Source organism: Peromyscus leucopus, chromosome 10 (genome assembly GCF_004664715.2).
Source record: "Peromyscus leucopus breed LL Stock chromosome 10, UCI_PerLeu_2.1, whole genome shotgun sequence".
Classification (NCBI taxonomy): domain Eukaryota; kingdom Metazoa; phylum Chordata; class Mammalia; order Rodentia; family Cricetidae; genus Peromyscus; species Peromyscus leucopus.
Genome location: NC_051071.1, coordinates 92,669,766 through 92,691,042, shown reverse-complemented (window position 1 = coordinate 92,691,042; position 21,277 = coordinate 92,669,766). Strand labels below are relative to the sequence as shown.

General features: G+C 42.2%; 1 protein-coding gene across 1 annotated transcript in view; it reads left to right on the top strand.

Moving 5' to 3' along the window:
• The window catches only part of Dipk1a (divergent protein kinase domain 1A), a 103,824-nt gene that overhangs the window by 53,714 nt on the left and 28,833 nt on the right, over positions 1-21,277 (top strand). The gene's annotated exons all lie outside the window — the stretch shown is intronic.

Sequence of the window (21,277 nt, the reverse complement as noted above, 5' to 3'; positions counted from 1 at the left end):
AACTAACACATTGACCATGCTGTCTCCATATCATAGCAGCAGAGAGGTAACAAACACATTGACCATGCTGTCTCCATATCCTAGCAGCGGAGAGGTAACTAGCACATTGACCATGCTGTCTCCATATCATAGCAGTGGAGAGGTAACTAACACATTGACCATGCTGTCTCCATATCATAGCAGCGGAGAGGTAACTAATACATTGACCATGCCTGGCTCTCGAGTTTTTAGGTAAAGAAACTTTACCTACACTTTTCTTTTGTTCTTGGAATTTTTTTTTTTTTTTTTTTTTTTATGGTTTTTCAAGGCAGGGTTTCTCTGTGTAGCTTTGCGCCTTTTCCTGGAACTCACTTGGTAGCCCAGGCTGGCCTGGAGCTCACAGAGATCCGCCTGCCTCTGCCTCCCAGTGCTGGGATTAAAGGCGTGCGCCACCACCGCCTGGCTGTTCTTGGAATTTTTAAAGGAACAAAGTATTAGTTTTGTTGATCTTTGTTTTTGGTCCCTCCCCTATCCTAGGTTGAATTCCGGATCACTATGTGGCTATGGATGGCCTTGAATTCCAAAACCCTTCTGCTTCTACCTCAATTCTTGGGATTACAGAAATGTGTCACTATGCCTGGATATTTTAGGTTGTTTTCTGGTTTGTTAGTTTCTGTCTCTATTATTCCTCTCATTCTACTTTGTTTTGTTTTTGTTTTTCTGCGTCTTTTCTGACTTCTTGAGTTTTACAAACTCTTTAGTTTTAAAGATTTGGTTTTTTTTTTATTTTATGTGTACAAGTGTTTTGCCTGAATGTATATAAATGCATCATGTGTATGCAATACCCATGGAGGCCAGAAGAGGATGTTGTGTCCCTTGGAACTGGAGCTATAGATGGCTGTGAGCCACTTGTGGGTGCTGGGATAGAACCCAGCCCTCTGAGACCATCAGGTGCTCCTCAGCACCAAGCTGTCTCTCCAGCCTTGAGCCTCTAATTAAAAAAATACTTTTGCTCGGCTGTGTGTCTGTTATATACGTGCAGGTGCCATGCAGGCCAGAGGAGAGTGCTGGTCCCATGCAACTGGCATTGTGGGTAGTTGTGAGCTGTCTGATGGAGGTGCTGGGAATTGAACTCTAGTCCTCTGGAAGAGCAGTAAGGACTTTTAATACTGGGCCATCTCTTTAGTTCTTATCTCTTTAACTAGTAATAAAAAATTAATTTTGGGGGCAGTTTAAGATTTACAACAGGGCTGAGTAAACCACAGAGTTTCTATTACTCTGTCCTCACGGATGCAGCCTCTCTCACCTCTGTATTTCTGCTTTTCCATATATCATACTGTTGGACTAGCACAGTATGTATGTGACCTGTTCAAATTGGCTTTTTACATAATAATGTGCATTAATTTTTTTTTCTAGGGCTGAGGATTGAATCCAGGTCCTCATGAGTAATAGGTAGTCACTCTGCCACTGGACCACCCTGCTCGCCCCTGTCAGAGCAACATGCACCTAAGATTCTTGCAGATCTTTAAATTTTTAAATATTTATTTACTCATCCTCTGTGTATATGTGTGTAAATGAATGCACACTCATGCCGTGGTACACATGTGGCAGTCTTGAGGGAGTTATGTGTTGTGTGAGTGGGTCAAAGAAGGAGGTCACATCAAAATGAATTTTTAGACCTGTGTGGCAGTCGGAAGGTCCAACCTCTGATGAATTGAACCTCAAACAGACATACAAAGGCATGTTTATTGATTGTTGCACAAAGTTGTTTTTTAGGAAAAGTATTTCCTCAAGGTTCCTAATCTAATCTATGGGTTTTTTAAAGATTTATTTATATATTATGTATACAGTGTTCTGCCTGCATGTGTCCCTGCAGGCCCAAAGAAGGAACTAGATCTCATTACAGATGGTTTTCAGCCACCATGTGGTTGCTGGGAATTGAACTCAGGGCCTTTGGAATAACAGCCAGTGCTCTTAACCTCTAAGCCATCTCTCTAGCCCAAATCTATGTTTTTTTAAAGAAAAGTATCTCGTTCTCATGACTTTTAGTCCATATTGTATATCACTAGAAATACACAATAATCCAAAAGCTTCAGGGGTGCCAGAGGCACCAAAGTCATGCAAAGGCTGTAAAGCCACTTCAGAAAAATAATTATACAAATCACAGAAAACAGTCACTGTTTTCCACAATGATTCTTCAAGGTCAAATACTTCTAGAAAACAACTATTCACGCTAACATTTTACCCTAGAGACAGAACTGTTCACTCTAATGTTTACCTTAGATACAGTGACTATGCTAGATCCCTACAACAGCAGTCAGAGAATGACTTTAAGGAGTCAGTTCAGGTTTTAGGACTTGAACTCAGGTGGCCAAGTTTGGTGACGAGGGCTTTTACCCACTGAATCTTGTCATAGGCCCAGGGGTTTTAGTGTGTCCAGAGGTTTTATTTCTTTTTGCTGCTGACTGGCTAAATGTACCACCATTTACACTTGTATACATTCAAGCAAAACATTCATATACATAAAGACTAAAATAAGACAGTGTTGGGGATTTAGCTCAGTGGTAGAGCGCTTGCCTACTAGCAAGCACAAGGCCCTGGCTCTGAAAATAAAATAAAATAAAATAAAGTTAAAAAAAGAATAAAATAAGTAAATATGTAAAAAGAGTTAAAAGAAAACATGTATTTTGTTCAAAGAATCTGTAGTCTATTGGGTGAAGTAAGCAAACACTTGGAGGGATAATTGTTAGGTCACAGAACTCTAAGGAGAGGCAACCATAGAGAGAGTCATTATTAAGACAGGGTCTTGTGGGCTGGAGAGATGGCTCAGAGGTTAAGAGCACTGACTGCTCTTCCAGAGGTCCTGAGTTCAATTCCCAGCAACCACATGGTGGCTCACACCCATCTGTAATGAGATCTGGTGCCCTCTTCTGGCCTGCAGTCATACATGCTGTATACATAATAAATAAATCTTGAAAAAAAAAAAAAAAGGAAATTAAAAAAAAAAAAAAAGACAGGGTCTTATAGCAAGGGATTTAGAACCAAGGTTTTAGGCCTTCTGGGAATCAAAATCAAGGAAAAGAATTGATGGAAGGAAATGGCCAATGACCAACGCTCAAGCCAGTCACCTCCTGACGTTCTTCTGGCTTGGCTCCAGGATGGTCATATCTCCTAAAATGTGTTCAGTGGGTGTGAAGCCGAGGACCATGTTGAGAATGTGGCTAGCAAAACCCTTTTCTCCTTCTCTGTGCTTGGAGATGAAAGTACTTCACTGTGAAAACTGCTGATCTCATCTTGAGACAACTTGGTAAATCAGCCCTGGAATGAAGGTGAACCTCTAGGTGAGTGAAGGATCAAATAGACCACCCCTGAGGTAACAGTGTTGAGATACTGAGTCAAAACACACAGTGCTTTAGCTGCTGGTGAGGACATACTAGATTCTGCCCACAACTGAAATGATTCAAATCTGAATTTTGATAAAGTACATGTGTGTGTGAGAGAGAGTGAGTGTGAGTATGCACTGTATATACCTTTGCAAATGTGTGTTTTTAAATTTTCCTTTATATTTATTTATTTTGGTATATGTGTGTTCACCCATGTGTGTGTATGTGTGTGGGTGCACAAGGACCATGGTCAGGTGTGGTGATCACAAGTCGAAAGAGTTGGAGTTGGTTCTTTCCTTCTACCACGTAAGTAAGTCCTAGGGATCCAGCTCTGGTTGTCAGGCTTAGGCAAGTGCCTTCACCTGCTCAGTCACTTCACCAGCCATCCCTCCACTACTTAAAGACTATTTAAAAATAAAAATAATACAAAAAGATAAACTATACAAGAAAGATGAAAATATGTTCTATAGAAAGACTTGTCCATAGCAGCTTTTTACCCCCACTGTGTAGAAGAATATAGCAATCCACACGTCCATCAACGAGAGAATAAATTGTGATTATATGCATACAGTGGAATATTATTCCCAGCACTTGGGAGGAGGAAACAAGAAGATCAGGAGTTCAAGGCCACCCTGGGCTACACAAGATTGAACCAATCTAAGAGAGACAGAGCCGGGAGGTGGTGGCACAAGCCTTTAATCCCAGCATTTGGGAGGCAGAGGCAGGTGGAACTTACCCAGTAAGTTCCAGGACAGCCAGATCTATGTAGAGAATCCTGTCCTGAAAAACAAACAAAAAGAAAAACAAAAACAAGCAAACAAAAACTAAACTTTTTCTTAGTTGATTCAGGAAGGCATAGCCTTTCTGGAATTGATGGAAAGAACAAGCAGCAAGAGTGGAAAGATGAAAGGAGCAGTGGCAGATAGTTAGAGGTAAGCCAGACCTGCACCTGTAGTATAAAATATAAACTACAGAAGGTAAAAGTAGATTTCACATCAACATGCACAGCAGCAGTGATATGGAAAACACATTAGAGATAAATCAGAGGGGAAAAATAGAGGACATGGTAACTGTGGGAGTGATGGCAGCTACGGATGACAGACTTTTCTAGAAATGAATGTCAGGAAGAGTTGTAAGGCATGGCTAGAGTGATGGCTCAGTGGTTAAGAGCACTGGCTGCTCTTCCAGAGGATCCAGGTTCAATTCCCAGCACCCACATGGCAGCTCACAATTGTCTGTAACTCCAGTTCCAGAGGATCTGACATCCTTACACAGATATACAGGCAGGCAAAACACCAATGCACATAAAATAAAAGTCTAAAAAAAAATTATGGGGGCTGGAGAGATGGCTCAGAGGTTAAGAGCACTGCTTGTTCTTACAAAGGTCCTGAGTTCAATTCCCAGCAACCACATGGTGGCTCACAACCATCTGTAATGAGATCTGGTGCCCTTTTCTGGCCTGCAGGGATACATGCAGACAGAACACTGTATACATAATAAATAAATATATTTTTTTTAATTATGAGACGGGCTGGAGAGATGGCTCAGAGGTTAGGAGCATTGACTGCTCTTCCAGAGGTCCTGAGTTCAATTCCCAGCAACCACATGGTGGCTCACAACCATCTGTAATGAGGTCTGGTGCCCTCTTCTGGTCATACATGCTGTATACATAATAAATAAATCTTTAAAAAACACACACACACAAATAAACAAAAAGAAGAAATACTTTTTTTCCCTTTAAAAAAACATTATGAGACAAAAAGGTTGTGACTAGAGAATATGGCATGTAGCTGTATTTTTGTGGACAGTAAAACAAACAAAAAAGTTCGACTGAAAGACAAATGAAAATGAACTTAAGAATAGAATATATGTTGGGAAAGACCTGCAGACTTCAGAAAGACTACCAGGAGGGAGAAAGCCATCAAGTTGTTAGTAAACGTTTGGCCAGCCACACAGTTAAACCGAGTCCACTGTTGAGTCGGCAGAAATGTGTACCAGGCATCTGGGTTAAATTCAAATGCAGTTTCCTCATGGCTGGTTGTTCCCCGTGGACAGATTGTGTAATCAGGCACAAACAATTCATCTGGAAAATCTTCTCCCTCGGGCCTGGTTTACCACAAGATTCAGAAGTTCACTTCTGAGAGGGTAGCAGAGTTTTGTTAAACAAAACAAAACAGAAAGAAAAACTTTAAAAACAAAACACTGAAAGGAAATACTTTTTTTTGGGGGGGGGGCGGTTTCAAGACAGGGTTTCTCTGTGTAGCTTTGCACCTTTCCTGGAACTCACTCTGTAGACCAGGCTGGCCTCGAACTCACAGAGATCCGCCTGCCTCTGCCTCCTGAGTGCTGGGATTAAAGGTGAAAGGAAATACTTTTAATGATTCAGGAGGCAGAGGCAAGAGGATCTCTGTGAGTCCAAGCCCGTCTGGTCTACATAACAAGTTTCAGGACAGCCAGGGCTACATAGAGAGACCCAGTTAAAAAACATTTTTTTTTAACTTTCTTTTGTCTTTGAGATTTTAAAATTACAGTAAGTTTTTTTCAATGGGAAAAAAAAAACTATGGGTGAAAGAAATTGATGAAAATGTCATTACTAAGCAAAAAGAACATGGAATAGTAGAGTATGAGAAAGCCGAAAGTTAAGATCTATTGTAACAGGGTCTCTTGTAACCCAGGCTGGGCCCTTTTTTTTATATATATTTTTTTAACTTTTAAATTTCTTTTGTATGACTATGTATGTTTCCCCCACATAATGCAGTGCCCATGGAGGTCAGAGAAAGTGTTGGATCCTCTGGAACTGGAGCTATGGATGGTTGTAAGCCACCATGTGGGTGCTGGGAACTAACTAGACATGAGTCTTTTGCAAGAACAAGTGCTCTTAACTCCTGAGCCATCTCCAAGCCCCACATCTTCCTTTCACCTCCCAAGTGCTGGAGTGACAGCCACCATACTCAGGCTCCATTATTAAACATTAATCTTTTTAGGTTTGAAATGCTTTTTTGTTTATTTTTTTTATGGTGGTGGTGGTGAGGATGATGGAAATCAAGTTTAGGGCTTTGAGCATGCTGGGGATGTGCTACAATGTTACACTAGCCCCTGACTTAAGGTTTTGGGTCGCCCCCCCCCCACAGGGTTTCTCTTTGTAACAGTCCCCTGGCTGTCCTGGAACTTGCTTTGTAGATTCACCTGCCTCTGCCTCCCAAATTCTGGGATTAAGGCATGAGCCACCACCACCCGGCTAACTTTTTGTGGTTGTTTTCTTTTTTCTTTTAAACAAATTGGCAAGATTAACATGAGACTTTAATATTCCTCTGCAATAACTATCACCCAGCTCATAATGGAAGCACAGTCTGGTGACAGGCAAGCCTTGTGATGTTCTAATCAGTTGTTCTCTGGGAACTGAGACTAGAACTCTGTTCCTTGCCTTGATCATTTTACAGATTACTTGCTCAGTGTCTGGAAACTGAAGCTTGAGCTCTTTCCCTGCCTTGTGCATTTAATAGATGACTTGCCTGCACTTCTTAGTCACCATCCCATTTGAAGTAGGCAAGTTCATCATCCCTGTTGAGGCCCCCGCTATCCCACCCAATACCTTTTCTCTATAGATACCTGGAGAGAAAAGTGGAAATCTGAAAATCTTGAAGGCTCTGGACAGGTGTGTATTCCCTGACTGTCAACACTGAGTTACATAAAAGGGATGCCACTAAAGTGCCTTCCTGGTGCTGGAGTGATTACTCATCAGTTAAGGTTCAAGTTTGTTCCCATGTTGGCCAGTTCACAACAGCCTCTGCTCCAAGGGATCTGAGACCTTGTTTTGGTATCCATGGGCACCCCCCCCACGTGCCTATATCAACATATATATGCATGAATAAAGATAAACTTTTTAAAATGTCCCTTTTTGGGGAGCCTATGACCTGTGCAAGCTGGGACCTTCAACAGTGCCTGTCCCTTACATGGCTTCAGGAGTTCCCTTTATGTACAAGTCCTGAACAAATCTTTTCTCTGGATTTTGTTTTTACTTTCTTCCCTACCCTAAGGAACCATCCTTTCTAGACTGTTGTCACCCTTGAGACATCATGCTCAAGACAGGTACCTCCTCATGAATCTTTGTTTTCTTAGATTCCTTTGCCCTGTCCTCAAGGGGACTGAAAGTACAGCAGCTTCAGTGGTGGCACACACCCGAAATGCCAGCCCTCGGAGCAGAGGCAGGTGGGTCACTGTGAGTTCCAGGCCAGCCTGGGCTACAAAGTGAGTTCTACAACAGCCAGGGCTACACAGAGAATCCCTGTCTTTGTACTCCACCTCCCAAACACCTCTGCCTCACTTCACACCATCCTGCCTCTCTTCACACCGCCCTGCCCACTTCATACCACCCTACCTCACTTCACATTGTCCTACCTCACTTCATACCACCCTACCTCACTTCACACCGCCCTGCCTCACTTCACACCACCCTGCCTCACTTCATACCACCCTACCTCACTTCACATTGTCCTACCTCACTTCACACCACCCTACCTCACTTCACACCGCCCTACCTCACTTCACACCGCCCTGCCTCACTTCATACCACCCTACCTCACTTCACACCGCCCTGCCTCACTTCACACCACCCTACCTCACTTCACAGCGCCCTACCTCACTTCACACTGCCCTGCCTCACTTCACAGCGCCCTACCTCACTTCACACTGTCCTGCCTCACTTCACACCACCCTACCTCACTTCACACCGCCCTGCCTCACTTCACACCGCCCTACCTCACTTCACACCGCCCTGCCTCACTTCACATCGTCCTGCCTCACTTCACACTGCCCTGCCTCACTTCATACCACCCTACCTCACTTCACAGCGCCCTACCTCACTTCAAACCGCCCTACCTCACTTCACACCGCCCTACCTCACTTCACACCGCCCTGCCTCACTTCACACCGCCCTGCCTCACTTCACACCGCCCTGCCTCACTTCACATCGTCCTGCCTCACTTCACACTGCCCTGCCTCACTTCATACCACCCTACCTTACTTCAAGGTTTTTGGTTTAGCTTTTGCACATTATATTGTATGTCTGCTAGGTTTAATCTGATGTGTTCATTTTTAAGAATATTTTTTTCTATGTTCTTTGTCAGGGAAGAATTTGTCGTCTTCTCTGAAATTTTTTTCTTGAAAATTTCACAATTTGTCTGCCTAGAGTGTTTTTCAGTCACACTTAAAAACTAGAACACAGAACTGCTTTCTCAACACAATTGTCAAGCTCTTGAGATTGTTACACAATTTAGGACAAGCAACCTGGGATTTTTTTTTATGTTTATGTATATATTTTTTATATATATTTTATTTTACAATACCATTCAGTTCTACATATCAGCCATGGGTTCCCCTATTCTCCCCCCTCCCTTTCCCCCAGACCACCTCCCATTCCCACCTCCTCCAGGGCAAATCCTCCCCCGAGGACTGTCATCAGCCTGGTAGACTCAGTCCAGGCAGGTCCAGTCCCTTCCTCCCAGACTCAGCCAAGTGTCCCTGCATAAGCTCCAGGTTTCAAACAGCCAACTCATGCAACGAGCACAGGACTTGGTCCTACTGCCTAGTTGCCTCCCAAACTGATCAAGCCAATCAACTGTCTCACCTATTTAGAGGGCCTGATCCAGCTGGGGCCCCTCAGCCTTTGGTTCATAGTTCATGTGTTTCCATTCATTTGGCTATTTTTTTTCAATAATTGAGTAAAACTGAAATTTATTATAAGCCATAGTCGTCCTAGGGACCCCCATGCTATATATATAGCCTCTATGGTTCTATGGGTTGTGGTCTGATTGTTCTTTATTTTATATCTAGAATCCACCTATGAGTGAGTACATACCATGACTGTCTTTCTGGGTTTGGGTTACCTCACTCAGGATGATTTTTTCTAGTTCCATCCATTTGCCTGCAAATTTCATGCTTTCATTGTTTTTCTCTGCTGAGTAGTACTCCATTGTGTATATGTACCACATTTTTTTCATCCATTCTTCCGTTGACGGGCATCTAGGTTGTTTCCAGGTTCTGGCTATTACAAATAGTGCTGCTATGAACATAGCTGAGCATGTATCTTTATGGTATGAATTGGCATTCCTTGGGTATATGCCCAAGAGTGGGATGGCTGGGTCTTGAGGTAGTTGGATTCCTAATTTTCTGAGAAACCGCCATACTGATTTCCACAGTGGTTGTACAAGTTTACATTCCCACCAACAGTGGAGGAATGTTCCCTTTGCTCTACATCCTCTCCAACATTGGTTGTCATTGGTGTTTTTGATCGTAGCCATTCTAACAGGTGTAAGGTGGTATCTCAGAGTCGTTTTGATTTGCATTTCTCTGATGATTAAGGATGTTGAGCATTTCTTTAAATGTCTTTCAGCCATTTGTAGTTCTTGTTTTGTGAATTCTCTGTTTAGCTCTTTAGCCCATTTTTTAATTGGACTGTTCAGTACTTTGATGTCTAGTTTCTTGAGTTCTTTATATATTGTGGAGATCAATCCTCTGTCAGATGTGGGGTTGGTGAAGATCTTTTCCCAATCTGTTGGCTGTCTTTTTGTCTTATTGACTGTGTCTTTTGCCCTGCAAAAGCTTCTCAGTTTCGAGAGGTCCCATTTATTAATTGTTGTGCTCAGGGTCTATGCTGTTGGTGTTTTATTTAGGAAATGGTCTCCGGTGCCAATGCGTTCAAGAGTGCTTCCTATTTTCTTTTCTATTAAGTTTAGTGTAACTGGATTTATGTTTGATCCACTTGGACTTGAGTTTTGTGCATGGTGACAAATATGGATCTATTTGTAATCTTTTACATATTGACATCCATTTATGCCAGCACCATTTGTTGAAGATACTTTCTTTTTTCCATTGTATAGTTTTGGCTCCTTTGTCAAAAACCAGGTGTTCATATGTGCATGGATTAATGTCAGGGTCTTCAATTTTATTCCATTGGTCCGTATGTCGGTTTTTATACCAGTACCAAGCTGTTTTTATTACTATAGCTCTATAGTAGAGTTTGAGGTCAGGGATGGTGATGCCTCCAAGGGTTGCTTTATCGTATAGGATTCTTTTAGCTATCCTGGGTCTTTTGTTTTTCCATATAAAGTTGAGTATTTTTCTTTCCAAGTCTGTGAAGAATTGTGTTGGGATTTTGATGGGGATTGCATTGAATCTGTAGATTGCTTTTGGTAAGATTGCCATTTTTACTATGTTAATCCTACCTATCCATGAGCATGGGAGATCCTTCCATTTTCTGATATCTTCTTCAATTTCTTTCTTTAGAGATTTAAAGTTCTTATCAAAAAGGTCCTTCACTTGTTTAGTTAGTGTTATCCCAAGGTATTTTATATTATTTGTGGCTATTGTAAAGGGTGATGTTTCTCTGACTTCTTTCTCAGCCCTTTTATCATTTGTGTATAGGAGGGCTACTGATTTTTTTGAGTTGATCTTGTATCCTGCCACTTTACTGAAGGAGTTTATCAGCTGTAGGAGTTCCCTGGTAGAGTTTTTGGGGTCACTTATGTATACTATCATATCATCTGCAAATAGTGAAAGTTTGACTTCTTCCTTGCCAATTTGTGTCCCTTTGATCTCTTTTTGTTGTCTTATTGCTCTAGCTAGAACTTCTAGTACTTTATTGAATAAATATGGGGAGAGTGGACAGCCTTGTCTTGTTCCTGAATTTAGTGGTATCGCTTTGAGTTTCTCTCCATTTAATTTGATGTTTGCTGTTGGCTTGCTATAAATTGCTTTTATTATGTTTAGAAATGTTCCTTGTATTCCGATCTTTCTAAGACCTTTATCATGAAGGGGTGTTGGATTTTGTCAAAGGCTTTTTCAGCATCTAAGGAGATGATCATGTGGTTTTTTTCTTTCAGTTTGTTTATATGGTGTATTACATTGACTGATTTCCGTATGTTGAACCATCCTTGCATCCCTGGGATGAATCCTACTTGGTCGTGATGGATGATTGTTTTGATGTATTCTTGGATTCGGTTTGCCAATATTTTGTTGAGTATTTTTGCATCAATGTTCATGAGGGAGATTGGTCTGTAGTTCTCTTTCTTTGTTGCATCTTTGTGTGGTTTGGGTATCAGGGTAATTGTAGCCTCATAAAAAGAGTTTGGTAGTGTTCCTTCTGTTTCTGTTGTGTGGAACACTTTGAAGAGTATTGGTATTAGTTCTTCTTTGAAAGTCTGGTAGAATTCTGCACTGAAACCATCTGATCCTGGGCTTTTTTTACTTGGGAGACTTTTGGTGACTGTTTCTATTTCTTTAGGGGTTATTGGTCTATTTAAATGGTTTATCTGGTCTTGATTTAATTTTGGTATGTGGTATTTATCCAGAAAATTGTCCATTTCTTCCTGGTTTTCCATTTTTGTGGAGTATAGGTTTTTGAAGTATGATCTGATGATTCTCTGGATTTCCTCGTTGTCTGTTGTTATGTCTCCCTTTTCATTTCTGATTTTGTGAATTTGGGTGCTCTCTCTTTGCCTTTTGACAACCTGGGATTTTTTTATTTAATGTTTTTAAAATTTATCGGTAACAACAGCAAGTAATTATTAGTCTCTCAGTAGTGGAACTCTGGCTTCCTCTAAACCCTTCCAGAAATGGCTCAGATCGATGTCTTCCCGTTCTCCAGGCTACCCTGTGTGTAATTACCTCCCTAAGCATGTGTCCGTGAATGTTTTCTCTCATTTGCCATGCCCTACACTCTTCCTTCCTTTCACAGGCTGCTGACTGTAGGAGAAGCTCCCACCCCCATGCTTGGATGCACAATGTGTGTGAGGTCTGGGCTCTCAGCTTGGTGCTTTAGCTGGTCAGTTTAAGCAGCATTATTGCCTTACCTCTCCAACACCAACCCACCATCTTTATCCCTGGCTTTGTACTAGGGTTTACTCCCTTGGAATGTGTTCTCTCCTGGGAAGACACTTATCTCCTACTACAAATCATCCCCTTCATCAAAGACTGAATTCAATGACCATCTCCTCTATCACCTCCAGATACATGATTTCTTTAGCGATCCTGTCCTGAAAATGGTTTAGATCAGGTTGTCCTGTGGGGATTGTCTTGTTACTTGATGTTGGAAGACCTACCTCATTGTGGGTGGTACTGTTGCATGGGCTAGGCCCCACACTGTATTTAAAATGAAGAAAGCTGCCTACATAAGCAGGCAGCATGGCTTTTTTCTCTCTGTTCTTGACTGTAGATGTGATGTGACAAGCTAGAGTTCCTATCTTTCCCCCTCCCACTTCTGCTGATCCCCTTTCTCTTCCCAAGTAGTCCTTTTCTACTTTGATATTTGTTTCTGTGTTGGTCACCCAGTGAGTGTAAGCAGGGTTATCTACAGGAGCATGAGCAAATTACCAGTGGTTACAACAGTGAAGAAAATGTCTCTCCTTCCCCCAGCAACCAACTTTGTGAGTCCCTTTATGCCCATCACAAGCTGATGAGCCTGATATTGTACATCTTGTTCAGATCATTACTGCTGCTGCTGCTAGTTCAAGAGTGCAGTGGGCATCTCCTGCCCAGAAGACAGGGGTCTGTAACAGTCTGTCTCCTCTCTACTCTAACATTCATTCTGCCTCTGTTCTGTGTGGTTCTCTGACCTTGAAGGGGGTGAATGAAGTAGTTTTCCCACTTAGGACTGAGTAGTTACTTATCAGAACTTTGACTAGTTATGAATCTCTGCAGTAACCACTGCCTACTAAAAAAGAAGTTTCTTTGATATTGGCATAAACGTAATTATTTAGAAGGCAATTATACAGACACGTGATGTCCATTTGGCAAAACAATGGTAGTTTCCCTACTATAGCCTGTGACTTTCCCAGACGTGTGCTTTTGACCAGGTTTACAGTGCTAAACATGAATTCCTTCCTGTGGGATGGGCATCAAATACAACCATAAGGTGGTTGGTTGTCCCCACCACGGTCACACCGCTGCTGCACAAGCGGGCACATCTTTTGAAGCTGGCACACAGAATCCATTGTTGAGGGAGACTGCTGATGACAGTTCTCCCATAGCAGCCTGCTTGTCACCCTCTAGAGCTATGAAAGGCATGGCTGAGACTGTTGTGTTATTGTTACATAAAAGGAGTCCTAAATGGACACCTAGCAAATACAAACCCAGCACCCAGGACACCTGCTTAAGAATTGCCGGTTCAGGACCAGTTTGGACTAGGTAACAAAGTGGTTGGGAGGGGAGAGAAAGGCTTTCCTGTGTTTCTGCTAAGCTGCTCTCAGTCAGACCATACTGGAACTATTACCTCCTCCATCTTTCCCTCCCAGAAACACTCCATGTGTGCTGCTTTCTTATGGAGAGCACTGTCATTACCCTCTGTTTGAATCTCCTTTCTTCCATCAGCTGTGCAGAATTCATGAGCCTTTGATCATCAAATACATTTTATACTTAGATAAACTCAAATTTAGGAGAAGTATGTTTTAATCAACCCTCCCAACCAGGAAGAGTTACCTTTCACTTCTGTTTGTATACTTTATAAACTGTTCATTTTTTACAGTGAGCCTTTGCAATTTTTATAATTAAAAGGTGGATATAAGCTGGGTGGCGGTGGCACACACCTTTAATCCCAACACTTGGTTTCTGTGAGTTTGATGCCAGCCTGGTCTACAGATCAAGATACAGGACAGGCACCAAAACTACATAGAGAAAACTTGTCTCAAAAAAACTTAAAAAAAAAAAAAAAAGGTAGATATAGATCTATTAGGAAAAATAAAATTCAGCAATAAGACTTCAGTGCTGTTTAAGTCTGTTTAATTAAACTATCTTTGTACATGCTCCCACATCATCCCTACTACTACTGTTAACAACACTGCAAAACAGTGTTGAAAATTTTTTTGGAGAGCAAGAATCATGTTGCATGACTTGTAAACTGTTGTTAAAAGACAGCCTAAGAAAATAATTGAATGGAACATATTTGAATAAAAGAATGAAACAAAAATCTGTGTACATCCTTGCCTATACACAGCAGAGTGAAGGAAATAAAACAAAAGTTAAGAAAGAGAAAGAGCCGGGTGGTGGTGGTGGTGGTGGTGGTGGTGGTGGTGGTGGTGGTGGTGGTGGTGGTGGTGCAGCCTTTAATCCCAGCACTCGGGAGGCAGAGCCAGGCGGATCTCTGTGAGTTCGAGGCCAGCCTGGGCTACCAAGTGAGTTCCAGGAAAGGAGCAAAGCTACACAGAGAAACCTTGTCTGGGGAGGGGGAGAGAGGAGAGAGAGAGAGAGAGGAGAGTTAAATAGTCATCACTTGGCTGGATGGAATATCATCACAGCGCTGAAACACTGTTGAAGACTAGGCTCACATCACTTACGGTGCAGGAAGAGTGCGCACTGGTCATAGTTGATGGCTGAAAAGCAAATGAATAATGAAAACCACTCTTCTAGTATAATGAAATTATAGACACATTTTAAAATATTACTGTAATATAGTAATTTTAAAATATTACTGTTTTTCAGTGTCTAAAACTGGAAAAATCTAGAATTTCAGATTGTCTGTTAATTCAGATTATTGTTGCCCTGGGAAATTTGAGTGAAAAAGGAAACTCTGGAATCTGAACTCTTTCTCTTTTCTTCATTGGCTCAAAAAATTATGCCCTAGGAATGAAGGAAACCTCTACTTTCTTACAGTTATAAAAACAAACATGCTCGGAATGTATGATATTAGAATGGCCTTCTGGGGAAATGCAGGCTCCATTCTCAGAAGCAATGAAGACAAACTACAAATTTGTCCCCACTCCAGCCCCTGACAACTACTAATCCATTTTATGTCTCCAAGGATTTGCCTATTTTAGACATTTCATATGAATGGAAATCATACAATATGTAGTTTTTTGAACCTGGTTTCTTTCACTTGTATAATGTTTTTAAGATTCACCCTTGTAGTATGCACCAGGATGCCAGGGTCTCTTGTAGCCCAGGCTGACTTTGAACTTACTGCATAGCTGAGGAGGATGAACTTTAAATGTTGATCCTTCTTCCTTTGCTTTTTGAGTGCTAGCATCATAGGCATGTGCCTCCATTGAATCCAGAGCCTGTGCGTGGTAGGCAAACACTCTAAGCTCTGTCCGAATCCCTTCGTTCTTTTATGGTCAAGTAATGGCCCATCAAATCGGAGAGCACACTGTTTATCTACTCACCACTTGATAGGCATTTGGATTGTTTCCATTTTTTAATATTATAAATAATGCTGCTATGGGCACTTGGAACACATCCAATTCTTATGTGGACATTTGTTTTCAGTCCTTTTAACTGTATACCTAGAAATGGAACTGCTGGGTCATATGCTAAGTTTTTCTTTAACCTTTTGAGGAACTGCCAAATTGCTTTCCAAAGCAGCTGCTCCAGTCTTTGTCTCTGCCAGCAATGTACGAGAGTCTGGTGTCTTTTGACATCGTTTCCAGCTCTCGGTGCAGTGCTTGCTTTGTGGTAAACACTGAGTAGATGCCAAATTTCTACTGATGTCCTCACATCAGGGAAAACTGAAGTGAGTAAAATGGAGGAGGATATCTTCTAAGATCTCCAGTAGGTAACTGAAACCTCAGATACTATTAAAACTCTGTGGACATGGCCACAGTTTGGGTATGGCTGGCCCCTAAGTTTCATGAACCGTGGTCCCCACTGCGCCGTCATGGTGGCAGGGCAATGGCAATGCTGATGTGTTATTTATCTTTCTGTCTGTCAGGACTGGAAGAATGGTGCAGTTCAGAGAAAACAAACAGAGAGGAGCAATGTCAAAAGCTCTGTTAGAGCGGGAGCTGTAAGGCACGGTTAAGGCCTCTGGTACATATGTGTTCTACCGTGTTACAGCCTTTGAGAGGAGTGTAGGGTGGGCTTGGAGGTTCAAGCAAGTGAGACCCTTTTGCAGGTACCTAATGCATTGTCATGCTTTTAAAGTTACTTTTAGGTGCTAGGGAGATGGCTTGGTGGTTAAGAGCACTTGGGCTTTTGCGGAGTGCCAGGGTTTGGTTCCTAGCACTCACTCAATCTGTAATTCAGTTTCAGGGAATAGACCTCTTCTTCTGGCCTTACATGGACACCAAGCGTACACATGGTGCACAGATACGCATGCAGGCAAAATACTCATGCACATGAAATTTAAAAATTTCAAACAACTTAAGAACTTTCTCTCTCTCTTTATAAAAAAATTATTTGCTGCTGGGCGGTGGTGGTGCATGTCTTTAGCACTTGGGAGGCAGAGGCAGACAGATCTCTGTGAGTTGGCCAGCCTGATCTACAAATCAAGTTCCAGGACAGCTAGGACAGTTACACTGAGAAATCCTGTTTGGAAAAAAAAAAAAAAAAGTGGTAAAACCTCTCTGCAAAATAGTTGGGCAATTACTTTAAAAGTTCATCATGTAAATATCACATGACCTAGCAGTTATACTTCAGCTTTTTATTCCAGGGAAATGAAAACTTGTTTTGACACACAAGTCTGTAAATGAATGTTGGTAGCAGATCTGTGTGTTACCCCAGTACTTTCAGTAGGAAAGCATAAGCAAGCTCCAGTGCATATAGATGTGGGGCACCTCTCAACAGTAAAATGGAAAGGTACACCCAGGCTCCAAATCCATTCATGCTTTGTAAATGGCAGTTATTTTTCAGGGCTTAGAGGTCTGGGAAGCCCTAGATGAAGGTGCCAGCAGAGGCAAATTCAGTGTCTAGTGAAGGACTGCTTTCTGAACAGTGGAATGGTGCCTTCCAGCTTTGTCCCCACATGGAAGGAACTAAAAAAACACTCCAGGACCTCTTATAAGGATATTAATCCCATAACGAGGGTTCCAACTTCATGGCTTAGTTGCCTTTCAAAAGTTCTTTCCCCTGATACCATCAGCTTGGTTGAAATTTGTAGGGATGGGGGCACAAATATTTAAACCAGCATGACCATCCACATATACATGATGTATGTAAGTAAAACAGGAAGTCTGGGACTAGCAAGATGGCTCAGTGGGTAAAAATGCTTGCCCCAAAGTTCACTCCTTGGAACCCACATAGTGGAGGTGTTTGTTTTTGTTTTTCGAGACATGGTTTCTCTGTGTAGCCTTGGCTTTCCTGGAGCTTGCTCTGTAGACCAGGCTGACCTTGAACTCACAGAGATCCACCTGCCTCTGCCTCCTGATTGCTGTGATTAAAGGTGTGCGCCACCAACCACCACCTCTCAGCCACAAGGCAGAAGTGTGTCTCATATATGCAAATAAAATAAACAGGTGCAAGTTGGGTGTGGTAGCACTTACACCTTTAATCCCAGCACTCTGGAGGCAGAGGCAGGTGTGGATATCTATCTCTGAGTTCAAGGCCAGTCTGGTCTATATAGGGAGTTCCAGAAATGGCCAGGGCTACATAATGAGACCCTATCTACAAAAACAAAAATAAAATAGTGAAAGAAATTAAAGCAGGACATCCGGATAAAATCACTGGATTGTATCAATATTATAGTTGTAATAGTAGGATTTTGCAAAATGTTATCATTGGGAAAAACTGGGTTAAGGGATTTTTTGTTGTTATTTCTCAGCAGCTACAAATGATCCTACAATTATGTATAAATCTTAAAATCCAATATTTAATAAAGTATTCAGACTTGTAAAAAACATTCATTTATATGAGGACACATGGAGACAGGTGTCATAGAGGATAATTTGTGAGAGTTAGGGTTCCTTCTACCATGTGCATCCTTGGGATTGAACTCAGGTGGTCAGGTTTGATGTGGATCCCTCCTCCAACACCTCCATCACTACCACCTCCTCCTCCATCACCTCCATCACTACCACCTCCTCCTCCACTTCATGCTCCTTATTTTTCTTTTTCTCCTAAAGCCTGGTATTTTCTTCTGGGTTTTTTGTTCAGGGGTTTTTGTTTATTTTTTTCTCTGTTTTTAAGACAGGGTCTCTGTTGTCCAATCTGGCTCATACCCACTTGACTATGAACTCCTGATCGTTGTTTCCTATCTTTCAGCCTTTCTCCTTCCTTCCCTTTCTTACTGCAAACTTCCTAACTGGCCCTTCTTTCTTTACTCTAAGAGATAGACGTCTTTCAGTATTTGAAGTTTAGATGTGTTTATATCTAATAGTATTTCTTTTTTTTAAAGATTTATTTAGGGCTGGAGAGATGGCTCAGAGGTTAAGAGCACTGACTGTGCTTCCAGAGGTCCCGAGTTCAATTCCCAGCAACCACATGGTGGCTCACAACCATCTGTAATCAGATCTGGCACCCTCTTCTGTATACATGATAAATAAATAAATCTTTAAAAAAAAAAAAGATTTATTTATTTATTAATGTATACAATGTTCTGGCATGCATCCCTACACACCAGAAGAGGGCACCAGATCTCATTATAGGTGGTTGTGAGCCACCATGTGGTTGCTGAGAACTGAACTCAGGACCTCTGGAAGAGCAGCCAGTGCTCTTAACCTCTGAGCCATCTCTCCAGCCCAAATCTAATAGTATTTCAATACTTGGTATATTTTTAATATTTCTTACTGAGTTATTCTTTTATTTTTTTAACTTCCTTTTTTTTATTGTGTCTTTCACATTATGCATCTTGATCCCATTCATTTCCCCATACCTTCCTATTCAGCCTCTGCCCTTGCAACAACCCCCTACCCCCCAGAAAATAGAATACAATTTAAGAGAAAAAAAAAGAGAGGAAAAATCTCATCATGGAAGCTGTGGTGTGACACAGTGAGTCAGTCACACAGTAAACCCTTTTGTCCATATGTCTTTACTTGCAAGTGTTCATTGCAGAGAGTCATTGGTTGGTTTAAGTGAGGCCTCTGGTTTCTGCTACACTATAGATGCTGGATCTTCACTGGAACTCCTTGGTTGTCCTGCTGTTGCCCTGTGTTATGGAAACTCGGCAGCTTTGGGTCTACAGGACCAACCTCTTCATGTGCTCCCGCAGATCATAGATGGGGTAGATGTTGGCGTGGGCCAACGCACAACCCTGGTTCTGGGCCTGGGTAGTTGCAGGGTTGGTCAGCCCGCCAGCTCTCCCCTGTCCTCACCACCAGGGTGAGCTCTCCAGCACTGCCCCCAGCTAGTTCACCTCTTGTACCAATGAGCAAGGGGCAGGGGCAGTTCTGCTTTCATGCCCTCAGGGTCGGCTCTCCCATACCTGAACCACCAGGGCCAGCTCTACTGTGTTGCCCAGGCAAGGTGCAGGGGTCACTGTCCTGAGTGCTGCAGCTGGTGAAAAACAGGAACAGCTCTCCAGCTCTTATGACCTCAGGGCCAGCTCTCCTACCCGCCTCAGGTGTGGTGGGTGGAGGGCATCTCTTCCCTGCCCATGCTGCCATATGGTAGGTGAGGGGCGGGGCCAGATCTCTCATGCTCATCTTCTCGGGCCAGCTCACCTGCACCCCCATAAACAGGATCAGCTTCACTGTGCTGCTCAGATGAGGTGCAGGGCCTTCTTTCTTGAGTGTTGCAGCTGGTAAAGGGCAGGGTCAGCTCCCTCGCCATTCTTACCTAGTTATGATTAATGTACAATGAACTATTATAGTATGACCAGTTTAGACAAATGCATTCATAGTATAACCCACACCCAAAATATGTTGATATTTCCATCTTAAAAATTTCTCATATGACCCTGTCAGTTACCCCTGCAAAGCAACCACTCAACTGATGGGAAGAAATGTTTAGTAGGCCAGACGGTGGTGGCACATGCCTTTAATCCCAGCACTTGGGAGGCAGAATCAGGTGGATCTCTGTGAGTTCGAGGCCAGCCTGGTCTACAGAGCGAGATCTAGGACAGGCACCAAAACTACACAGAGAAACCCTGTCTTGAAAAACCAATTGAAAAAAAAATGTTTAGTATCATTTTTAAATTAGTAACACCCCAGAATAAAACACAAAGTAGTATTTTAAAGCTTAAAAATAGGGAGAGGCTACTGGAAGATGCCTCATTCAGTAATATAAAGAGATATCCAGAACCCACACATCTTAGTGTTTCTATTACTGTGAAGAGATACCATGACCACCAAGACACCAGCAACTCTTAGGAAAACATCTAATTGGGTGGCTTACAGTTTCAGAGGTTTAGTCCATTATCATCATGGTGGGAATTGTGGTGGCATGCAGGCAGACATGGTGCTGGAGAAGGAGCTGAGAGTCCTCCATCTTGATTTGTAGGCAGTAGGAAGTAATCTGTCTCACTGTGTGTGGCTTGAGCCTATATGAGAGCTCAGAGCCAGCCTCCACAGTGACACACTTGCTCCAATAAGACCACGCCTACTGCAACAAGGCCACACCTTCTAATAGTGCCATTCTCTTTGTGGGGCATCTCACCACATTAAATAAATAGATAAATAAGTAGATAAACTATGGGGATGGGGATGTAGCTGTTGGTAGAATACTTGCCTAACAAGCATGAAGCCCTAAATTCAATTCCCAGCATTTCACAAACTGGACTTTGTAGTGCTCACCTGTAATCTCAGCATGTGGAGAATCAGAAAGATTAGAAGTTTAAAGGTCATCCTTGAAGGCCAACAGAGGATACTTCATCTCTTGCTCTGTCACATTCTGTCTTTTGAGACAGTCTCACACTAAATGTGAAGCTCACTGATTTGGCAAGGCTAGATGGGGAGCAAACTCCTGGGGTCCCTTTCTCAACCCCTCAGCACTGGGTTACATGTACATAGCCATGTCCAGCTTTATATGTGTATTGGCAGTTCGAACACAGGTCCTCAAACTTGCTCAACAGGTGCACCATACTTCCAGCCCCTTGATTCATTTTTAAATCTTTTGCCTATTAGACACATGCTGCATATTTAAGAAATTTATAGCAATTCAGATTTAATTTATATCTATCCATTACCTTAATTAAGCATTATAGACATATTCTGTCAGTGTATTTTCATGAGGGATCAAAACAACTCTTTTTTTTTTTTTAAGAACTTTCTCTAGGT